Here is an 11,809-nt window from a genome sequence, read left to right on the forward strand (position 1 = left end):
CAACAATTAAGTCTTTAAAAGCACAGTAATAATAATACATACATAGTCACTTTTTCTTCACTTTTTGTTGTTTTGATTTCAGTATTTGTTTCAAAGTGACTTATTTATTAAGATCAGGATTTTTATCCACCTCTACACTATTTATAAGGTCTCCAAATCTAATATTTGGATGAATTATATGTATAGCTCTAAAACTGAACTGATGTGAATCATCAGTTTCATTAACATGTTTGACCTAGGAATTAATACTCTTCTCTTAATTTCAGATCTGTGTTCTATGATCCTATCTTTTAATTTTCTAGTTGACTTTCCAACATAGAAACCCATATATTTATTACAGGTGGCAAGATATATAATGGAGGGTGTGTTACATGTTGCACTGCAGTGAAAAACAAACCTTTTACCATTCACAGGATGTATAAATTCAGTGGACTGATTTATATTTGAAAAGCAGGAGCAATTGTAGCAAAGAAAAGTGCACTTTTTATTAAACATTGTTACTACATTACTATTTAATAAAAAGTCTTTATAACATAGTAGTTTTTTAAAATTGTTACAGTTATGATAGGTAAACCTCCAAATAAACCTAGGGCACTTTTCCTTGTTTCAATTGTTCCTGCTGTTCAAATATAGTAACATTTATCAAAACTGCATTCAATAGAATTAATATTCCATTTCTAAAGAGCATAAACATCTCTTTTTAGGAGGGCAATATGAAGAGAAGGACATTAATGACAGTGAAAGGGATGGTTGAAAAGCCAAAATTGACAATCATGTAAGAAATCAACACATTTATTCACAATAAATTTGAAGGCAGTCTGTGAAAATCAAAACATCTAGGTGTCAGCATTTATCTTGGTATCGGTGGCAATGAAACATCATTTAACTCATATGCATTTTGATGCCATACAAGGTATATCTGCAGCTTTATAGAGCCTCTCTAGGGATCTCACTCTCTTAAGTTTTCAAAATAATAGATACCATGTTAAACACAAAATATTTATTTTAGGTATCCAAGTTGAAAAACAGCAGGCTGAGAATCAATGATGTTTGAGAATTGAGATGGAATAAGTTCTTGTTGTGGGGATACTGGATTTCTAGAATTTGGTAGTAAATCTCCACAAAGATTAATACTATGAAATGGACATATTAGTTTTGTTAATAAAATTCCTCCACATGACTCAGCAACTGAAAATAATAATATTAGTTTTGTTGACTGGAAAAAAATATGACAGAGCTAAACATGGAAGACAAAGAATGCTGTATAAAATGGGATAGAATTTAATAAAAAATATGCAATAATACTTTAATAAGTAAAATAAAAACAAGAAATTCATGGACAGAAGTCACATTGACAATATACATTTCAACTTTGATGCATATATTTAACAAAATACTAGATGAGATAATTCTAAATTTTATAATGTAGTAAAACCACGTCCAATGTCTGTTACAAAATGATTTGAGGATGGGCAGAGCTTTATTTAGGTAGTAAGAAGAGAGAAAAAGTAAAATAAAGTTAAATGTTGAGTTTGGTAGAAAAAGATGGTATATGGATTATTGTAGGAAAGTTATAAGGAAAAAAAGGTAAGAACTGGAATTTTGGAGCTGGGATTACATGCTTAGAATGATGGGATAGGAGGAAGGAAGTTACTGAGGATTAAACTCTAGATAAAATTGCAATGGGAATATGAAAGAGAGTGAGAATGATAGAAAAATTCTAAAAATAAAGGCTGAAATGGAGTGGTTAGAAGAGCGAATTAATAAAGATGGAGTTTTAAAGTTTAAAGTTTGAATAAATATGGAAAAGACTGTCAAAATGAAGAAAGAGGAGGTATCAATCATCTGTATGGTAAAGGAAGTTTCTTCGGTTGAAACAAATAAACATGATATATTAACACAAGAGTTGGGAGAGCAAGAAGAAACTGCGATAGTGAGTAGCAGGATGGAAGGCTACAGGAGCAGGCCTAGGGGCAAAAATGTATAATAGATGGTAGATACTAAGAATATGAGAAACTAGATGGGGAATTGTGGAACTGAAACAACATACTGTGGGTGATGTTAGATTTAGGAGAAGAAAGGGATATTAGTAGAAACTAATATGAAAATGGAGCACATAAGAAGAAAGATATGTGTGAGGATGACTAGGGAGATGAAAGGCAGAGAGGAGTTTTGTTACTGAAAAAAAAACACAGAAACTGGAAAAGACAATAAAATAGGTTGGTTTTAATGATGTATGGTCTTTCCTAAACAGAAAGGAAAATGTATGCATTATTTTGTTATAGATTCATAGGTTTATACTAGGCTATCTGCCCTAGGGCATTTATAAGCCTAGCCAGAGTGTGTTTGGCTTTCGCCACCCATTTTAAATGAATTTTGCTATGCCCTTTTTCGAGGTTAGTATACTATGCCTCTGTCTAACAGTGACACAGAAGTAATACCCGGGGTAAACCTACTATCTCTCATCCACTCATCAAGATTCCTCTTGAAGAGAGTCAATGAGGGACTCTGCCTAACCTGTTATTATTGTTTCCTTTAGAATACAATAATTCCCTGATTCCCTCCTGTCCAGTATATATATATATATATATATATATATATATATATATATATATATATATATATATATTTAACATTTTAGGACCTGGGTACTAGTAAGGAGCTACAACCTTAATTTAGTATCAATAAACCCATTCTTTAATTTTAATCTTCAAAATACTTTTCTTGCTTATAACTACAATTTTAATTTGATACACGAGGGCTGTTCTGAAATTATTTTTTGATCCATCAGTTTATTTTGCATATAGCTATTAATTCTACATATTTGGATTTTTATAAAAGAAATATTACAATTAAAGCTGCCTTTAAGGTTGGAAAAAAGCCTAAGAAATGCAACCCAGGTTTTTAGCCAACTCACTTAGCTACATTATGAGCTGAAACCTGTTCCTTAAAAATGAGTATTTGTATCCTAAATGTATATTTATATTTATAATTTAAAGACACGTGTAGAAAAGTTGGCAGTAATGAATAATGAAGGCATGTGTAAGGACAACAAGTCTTTGAATTGTCCACGAGTCTCCTGTATCATACTTAAATTATTTTCAAGCAACATAACTCTAGGTTTTAAGGTCAAACTACCAGTAAATAACTCCACATTTTAGCATTTTTAAATTTTTACTACCAAATCATTAGGGTTGTATTTCTTATCTTATGAAGGAGAGAAGGGAACCATTTCTCATTGTATTCAAACAAGACCTGATGTCTTACATAATTTTATGCAAACATCTAGTTATTGAAGAATATGTATATCATGCATGCATTTATTTATTATGGTTGCTATCTTGCGACTAACACAAAGTACAGATATCTATATAACTATATATATATATATATATATATATATATATATATGTATGTATATATGAATAACACTGACTAATTGAGGGTATTCACTTAATAAATAATGCAGATTCCATCAGAATGGTATTTCAGCTTAATAACAACTTTTAAATAGTTAAAAGTTATGATAACATCACACAAAAAGCTAACAAAATGTCAGAAATACATAGACATGACTTAAAGAATAAAGAATTCCAATCATAACATTATAAAGACAATCTGATGCAGTTTCAACATGCATCTTATTAAAATATTATCATCTATTCTAGGATATGTGCCAGAATTCAATTTTAATTTATGGACTAATTCTTTATATGCAATTTCCTAGTCTCTAAATGTTGAAAAAACAGATACCTATTCAAAAATAAATAAGTAAATTAATAAATGAATACACAGATAGAATGTTTATAGAAGGTGCAGTCCTCATTTTTATTTTTTATACTATAAACATCATAAATTCTTTGCTAAAGGCATTCAACCCTCTCTCTCTGTTTTCCTTGATAATTAGTACAACCTGCATGAAAAAGTACAACGTTGACCACTCACGATGTTGTACAATTATATTTTACCATGATAAGAATGGATGCTAGAGAACTGATATTGTATAGGGCACATCATGAGTAAATTTACCTCGTTTCCATCTCCCACACTTCACTATACTGTTAGTTTTTGTATATGACTCAGTTATGAGACGTTTTTTGCCCTTCCAAATTCTTTTTCTATACAAATTAATTTTAAAAATAAATCTAGGTGCATTCCTAAATGTATTACAAAACACTGGGATACAGAACAAATTGTTCCAGAGTTTCTGAATGACCCAAGATGTTTTTCTGGGAAGTACCTCTGAGCTCAAATTTTATATATTAGCTCCCTATGTGAGTCCTTTGTTTAAAAAATAAAATCTGTAGTCCTCTTTTGCAAAACCCCCATAGCCAACTGCAAACGCATCTACAAAAACATGAGAAGAGCCCAGCTCATTAACTGGACAAACTAGCCAATACTACAACTACCACCATGTCCCTTAGTACGGAGCACACCTGCTCACTGAAGAAATATCTCCCTAATGAAATGTCAGCTCTCAAAACACACTGTGTGGACAAGCCAAAAAAAAACCAGACCAAAACTGCAGGAGATGAGTGAATCTGTAATATCGCTTTTCTCCTTTAAACATTTGTGGGGGGAAAGCTACCCTATACTGCCTAGACTAAGGGGCTGCCCCCCAAACTTATATAAACAAACTCTAAGATTACTCTTCAAAAGGAACCTTGATGATTGGATGGGAGAAAGAGAATTCACCCCGGGGATCACGTCAGTCGCCCTACTAGACAGGGGTCCAGGAAGTAAATAGTGTGGGAAGAAATAGTCAGGGAATTGTTATGGCTAGGCTTGTATAGGCCCTAGGGCCAATAGCCTAGTACCAACCAATGAACTATAACTCAGAGAAAAAGGAATAGTGTGAGAAATGTCCATCTCAGACTTGGAATATACAAGTCTGTTATTTTCTGTCATTCAGTCTCCATGTTTTGGGACTTGCTGTAGTGGGTCCTGACATTTCAAATGGTTCCCTGAACAAGCACATGCACAGGACTGTCCCATGATATATTTAAACAGATATATACATTGATTTATTTATTAGTGTTTGATAACTGGTTATGTGAGTTGGTTAGGTAACTCTTTTTAGCAACAGACCACTCTCAAGCAGCAAATCAAAATTACATGACAAGTTGAAATGCTGAGCAGCAAAAATAAATACAAATAAACAATATACAAGACAATTGGACAAACCTCAACACATCTACAGAAAAAGAAAATCATGTTTGTAACAGAGCACTTATACAGGAATGATACACATTCAGAATCACATAATACACATTCACTGTACATTTTCACTGGATTAATAAAGCAGCACGGCAATTATCTTGAAAGCAGGTAAGAATTACATATCACTGGAATAATAAATCTAGCTATTATTTTGAAGTAGGCACACATTGTTTCATTGAAGCAGTGCTCTTTAAGTTTTGTCTTAAAGTCTGACAAAGTTTATTATGTCTTTCGTGTAGTTGGGAGATGATGCCAGGAAACTGGCGCCAGTCTACTAAAGGTGCTTGCCCCTATTAGAATTTTGAAATGTGGTCATACTAAATAAATGGCTAGTCCTTATTCATTCTGAGTTGGTATGCTTGTTCTCTCAGAGCAAGATTCATCTTTAGCAGGGGGACAAAAACCAAGTTAGGTATTTTGAAAAGCAGACTGCTTAGTAAGGTTGTCACCCATCCCACTGTCAATGGGATACTCATGGGTAGAGCTGCCTCATCCCGTTGCTTGCTGTGCAAAGTAGTGGGACTTGAAAAGTCCCGCTTTTCAATCGCACTGAATTGCCATGGAAAAGCCGCAATTACTTCCGGCTTTTCCATGGCAATTCAGTGATGTCACCAAGCTGGATCTGCAGGCAAAGCTGCTGCCTGTTAGGTCCGGGTGCTTTAATTCATGCAGCAATTGATGGCAATTTATGAAAGGATTGGGGCAGGAAGAGCCCTGTAAAGATCACAGCTGTAGGAGCACTTTATTTTAAGCGCTTCTACAACCGCTAAAAATTGACCGAGATTTGTTTTTGTTTTTTTTTCTAATCAGCCAGCAATCCATCCGTTCATCCAGCCAACCAGCCATCCATCCAGTCAGCCAGACAGCCAGCCAGCCAGCCAGCCAGCCATCCATTCATCCAGCCAGCCATCCATTCATCCAGCCAGCCATCCATCCATTCATCCAGCCAATCAGCCATCCATTCATCCAAACAGCCAGCCATCCATTCATCCAGCCAGCCAGCCATCCATTCATCCAGCCAGCCAGCCATTCATTCATCCTTTCAGTCATGCAGCCAGCCATCCATTCATGCAGACAGCCATCCGGCCATTCATTCAACCAGCCATTCAATCATGCAGCCATCCATCTATTCAGGCAGCCAGCCAGGCATCCATTCATTCAGTCATCCATCCATCAAGCCATCCATCCAACTGCTACTCCCACCAACCAGCTAGCCAGTCCAGCAGCCAGTCAGCTAGCCATTCTAGCAGCTGGCCAGCTAGCCACTTCAGCAGCCAGCCAACCAGCCACTCCAGCAGCTAGCTAGCCAGCTAGCTAGCCACTCCAGCAGCCATCCATCGTATGGTCTCATACCCATAACAGCATCACCTTCACCGCTCATGTGGTGACATCATGGTAGAGGGCATGGCCAGTGTCATATTGGCCTCACCCCCATGTCCAACTTTGGTCACCTTTTTTGTGGCAACTCTACTGCTTAGTAAAATGGAAACCTTATTAAAATGGTAGAAAATTTAAAATCTTAAGGAAATCATGATGGTGGGTGGATGTCTCTTCCATTAAAACAAATGTAAAAGTTATCTTAAAGCCAACAAGTATTAGAGGCAGAGTATAGAGTTAATAGGGACAGCATATTCTATTTTTGATGTCCTCAATTGCCTTGAACATGGGCTGAATTGAAGTTCAGGGCAGTAAAAGTACCTAGTAGACTTGATGGACAAGGAGAGTTACTAGCAGCAGCTGATGGTCAACTGTGAGATAGTGAAAAGTGCACATGTAAATCTAAAAAAAAAGAAAGCAACTGATATGTTTCTCCAAAAATGTCAAAGCTAACACTAAAACAACTATCACTAAAATGTCTCTATCCAAAAAAAAATAAATAAAATATCCGACTTTGCAGACCTCTGATACATCAGCATATATCAGCAAAAAAAAAAAATAGGAGATACTTACAAGATACATCATCTCCTGTTATTCTTTATTCTACACAATGTGTTATTAAACAGTGATAACAGACTTCAAAAATGAGAGTATTAGGATAACACTTGTATGTATCTGCTTAGGTCAGAAAATAATGAACTAAAAATTACATCTTTATTGCACAGCAAACCCTGTCTATTTCATGCTGGAAGTAAAACACTAGTAACACTCAATTTCTAAGTAATGGTAAAAGCTCCTATCCCCCCACCCTTACTGCTAAAAGACCTGTAATCAAGTCTGTCATCTCATTTATATCAGAGAAAGTGCCTCTTGGGATAGTGAGCCAAACAAACATCAGGATTGCATACCTTTAATAAATCAAACTGTGATAGTGCTAAGGGATATTTTTATATGTGCTGCATTGGCAGATAATCTGCTGAGTGTTTTTTTTTCATAACAGAAATGGCAGCAGCTCCTCAAAACATTACCTCATGAGTCTGAAGACAACTACTTTTATTTAAATGTCAGCAGGAGCATTTACTCTGATCCTCAATACCCTATTACTATGTACAATAAGTTTGGGCAGTCAATGAAATTGTCTACCTCATAGGTGGATTTTGACAAATGGATGGCACAAGGGCTCCCAAAATGGCTGCACGTTGAGTAGCAGCTTAATTTCAACTCTCCCTCTATGAAAACAGAAACTCAGATAAGAGAGCCAATGAATTTGTCTTTTTTTGGGTATATTTCAGTTACTGGTTATTAAGTGCACTGACTGGATGCCAGCAAAGAAATATTTTAGAAAGCCTGAAAGAAATATAACCACAAAAGTTAAAGAGAAGACACTGGATCAGAAGACTCCTGTAGCTATTCAGAAAAAAAGCATTTCAAGTTCCAGCTTTGGTGCAAGACATGACTTACAATAATCTAGTGGAAGAACTAAGTCAAATAGGCTCAATGCTGATTAACATAAATGCAACACTGAAGGAGTATATCAATTCAAATGATAAAAGGCTAGAAAAATGGAAGAAGGTTTAAATGATGAGCTGATAAAACTCCAAAACTCAGAGGTCAAAATGAAGAAAAGGCTGGCTGAATATGAGACTTCAAGAAGAGATTTTCAAAAAAATGGTAGAATTAGAGGGCAGAGGATGTAGGGAAAACCTGATATATTTTGCTGTACCAGAGAAACCGGAAGGAACAGACTGTATATATGAAAACACAGATAAGCAGCTGGACTGGTATTCCACAGCAGGAGCTGTTAACTGAAAGGGCACATCATGTGTATGCTTCAAACCTGGCTATGGGAAAGCATCCAAGACCTTTAATACTGAAGATACAGTCCTACCAGAAGAAGAAGTTTATTCTGACAAAACTGTGGCAGACATACAGGGGAGGAATCAGATTTAAAAGAAGGCAGGATTTAAATGAGCTATGTAATGTTTGACTGAAAATGATTGGGTAGATTATAAGTAACGTATAATGTTTGCATGGAGGACTGTGTCAGTATGGTTTGTGATGTTAAATGCTTGCATCTAGGATTGTGTCTGTGTGGTTTGTTTTCATTTATATAAATGTATCATTGCTTATGTCATAAGTGGTAGATTAATAAGGATGTTTCTTGTTAAAAAAGAGGGGTCAGGGACTGAATAATTTATGTAATGTTGCTTAGGTTATATGACATACAGCAATATAGGTAAAACATAATGTTTGCTAACTTTAACTTGTTAATACAGCCTGATTATATTTATATAAATATAAATGTGTCTATGTCACATGTGATAATTCAATAAATGTGTTTAAAAAACTGTGGCATAAGAAAAAATACTAAAAGTTGGAGACATTAGAGTGGTTATGGAAAATGATTACTGACTGTATACAGGTAGAAGAGGAGTACATTTATTCTAGCAAATAGGGAATCTTAAGAAGCATGTATGAGATTCAAGTTGCTGTATTCAGCTATCTTCAGAATATATTTTCCTGGAAGGTCAATTAATTTTTTGATGCAGAATATGCTTAGGAGGAAATACAAAAGTTTGTCCATCAAAAAGTGAGCTTTCAAACAGAAGGAGATTCTGCTTCTTATTCATCATATAGAAAAGCTCACAGAAAGACTATGCCAGTGAAACATTTTCCAATGTCCCAAAGGAAAATGCTTGAGAGACAGAAAAAAGTACAGGAGATGGCTAAAAGAACCAGGATTACATTGAAAATGAACCTGAGACTAGAGCTGTGAGATGGAGGTCAACAGGAAGAAAACCAGCAACTCAGAACTGTATGAATAAATGTCAGATTACAAAGAATCAATCACATCTTTGAAATATAGCAGAACAAGAAAACCTGGAAATATTGGACTTTTTTGACTTGGTTAAACTTGTTGGGGACTCAAAAGTATATGCACTACTTCTCGGCATAAATGTTTGGAAGAACATTAATGAGAGGGGAAGGGGACGGAAGGAGTTTATTATAAGCAAAACAATTTTGGCACAATTGCTCGGGCAACAGAAAGTAGAAAGGGCCATTGCTAAGCTTAGTGAGCCTATAACAAGGAAAATAACCAGAGATCCTGTAGAGGTATTAAAAATATTTCAGAAGTTTTATAAAGATTTGTATAAAGCAGTGAACTGTATAAAATCAAGAAAAGTGCAAATAGAAATATTTATGGAATAATTAAATTTGCCAAGACTGGAGATAGATGAGGCTCAATTGCTAACAGTTCAGATTGGAAGAAGTGAGATAAAAATGGTGATATATACAAGACAGACTCTAGAAATACATTTTATTCCTTTGGAGGTTTGCAAGCTAGGAGTGAAGAAAGTAATAAAGATCTGGAAGGTTTTGTTTAACAGTATTTTAAAATGAAGAGAAGTACTAACATCCTTGAAGAAAGCTGTGATGGCTGTATTACTTAAAATTAGTAAAAACCCATCAGTTCCAGCGTCATATAGGCCCATTTTGATTTGAAACCATGATTACAAAGTGTTTATTTCTATAATGGCTGAAAGAATGGCAAAGGCCATGCCAGATTGATAGATATGGATCAATGTGGTTTTGTGGAGGGAAGGCAAACATCTGACATTAATAGAACAATGATGATCCAGAAGGAAGTAGAATGCATGAAAATACCACTGTTGGTGGATCTTGATGCAGAAAAAGCATTAAACAAAGTAAACTGGGATTTTATGAGTAAGCAGGAGCCCCCATCCTGGTCTACTTACAGCAATTAAATACAGGAAAAGCACCCCTGATAGAGAGGTGCCCTAGGCGGCCGCCTAGTTGGCCTATGCCTAAGGCCAGCTATGTGGGTACAGCAATGGAAGCATTTGCATCCCCTGACAAAATAATAAGGTTAATTATGAGGCAATATGAGGGCTTGCCAGTGAAATTTAAAGTGTGTGTGTGTGTGGGGGGTTCCTCTGGTAAATTCTGTTTGAAAACAGGAACCAGGCACAGCGGTGTCCTTTTTCCCCTTTGTTATTTGTGTTAAATTTAGAACCACTGACTAAGAAAATAAGGGACCCAGAAATTCAAGGATATAATTGGTATGGTAATCAAGGAAAGTTGGCTCTATTTGTAGATGATATTATTTTGTACCTGATAAAACCAAAAACGGCCATTTCAGTGTTGTGGAACATTTTGAGACAGTTTCAAATCTTTTCAGGATACAAAATTATTGAAAATAAAGTAAAGGCAATAGCTGTAAACTTTGCAACCACATTCACATTTCTCCAGCAATACCCATCTTTATGGGGACAGGAGTATAGATTAAAAAGGACTCTGTTATGGCAGCTAAGGATATGTGGGAAGAAACTAAAGGCAATACAAAAACTAGGAAATTGGAAGCTCTATTTCATGGCTATGTATAGCAAGATACAAAGATTCAAATGTTTTTATACCCTTTAGTATTATACACAAGACAGGCATACTTTTATCCACCAGAAGTTGTGGATAGCAATTAATAAAGAGCTAAATAATTTTGTGTGTGAGAGGAAGTGGGCAAGAGTCAAGTGTGATAAGTTGATCCTTCTAATAAAACAAGGTGGTTTGAGATTACTTAATATGAAGGGGTATTTCAGTTAAGGCTCCTATATATATATATATATATATATATATATATATATATATATATATATATATATATATATATATATATATATAGCGCACAAGCAGAATGGCATAATTCAAAGTGTAATTGGATGATGATGAAGCAAGGGTAAAGCTCAAGAAAAAAGGAGAGAATGGGATTTTGGATGCAGATCCTTAAGGAGGAGAACAATGACCATGGCGAATATGATATTCATAAAGTAGTAAAACGTATTCTAAGAACTAAGCCAATGCAGGACTGGAGAAGGGGATTCTGCTAATAGGGACGACTTCAACTAGGGTTACAGAGAATGGGCAAGAGGAAGCTGGAATTTACTGGATAAAACTGGCAAAGGAACCAAGATATTGGGAGCAAATAATTAGAGAGGGTTAAGATAACAGAAAGGGAGGATGTCAAAAAATAATTTGGACTGCAGATTGGAGATTGGCGAGGTACACACCAGGAGTAATTTACTGAATGACACAAAACAGCTTCAACATCCACATAAATGTCTCAACACATTTACGCTTTCGTCTTAAAACTTCATCAGATGTTACACCGGAAACACTATACATCCCCTATTTATAC

Source organism: Protopterus annectens, chromosome 15.part0 (genome assembly GCF_019279795.1).
Source record: "Protopterus annectens isolate FY-2018-M chromosome 15.part0, PAN1.0, whole genome shotgun sequence".
In the NCBI taxonomy this organism is placed as follows: domain Eukaryota; kingdom Metazoa; phylum Chordata; order Ceratodontiformes; family Protopteridae; genus Protopterus; species Protopterus annectens.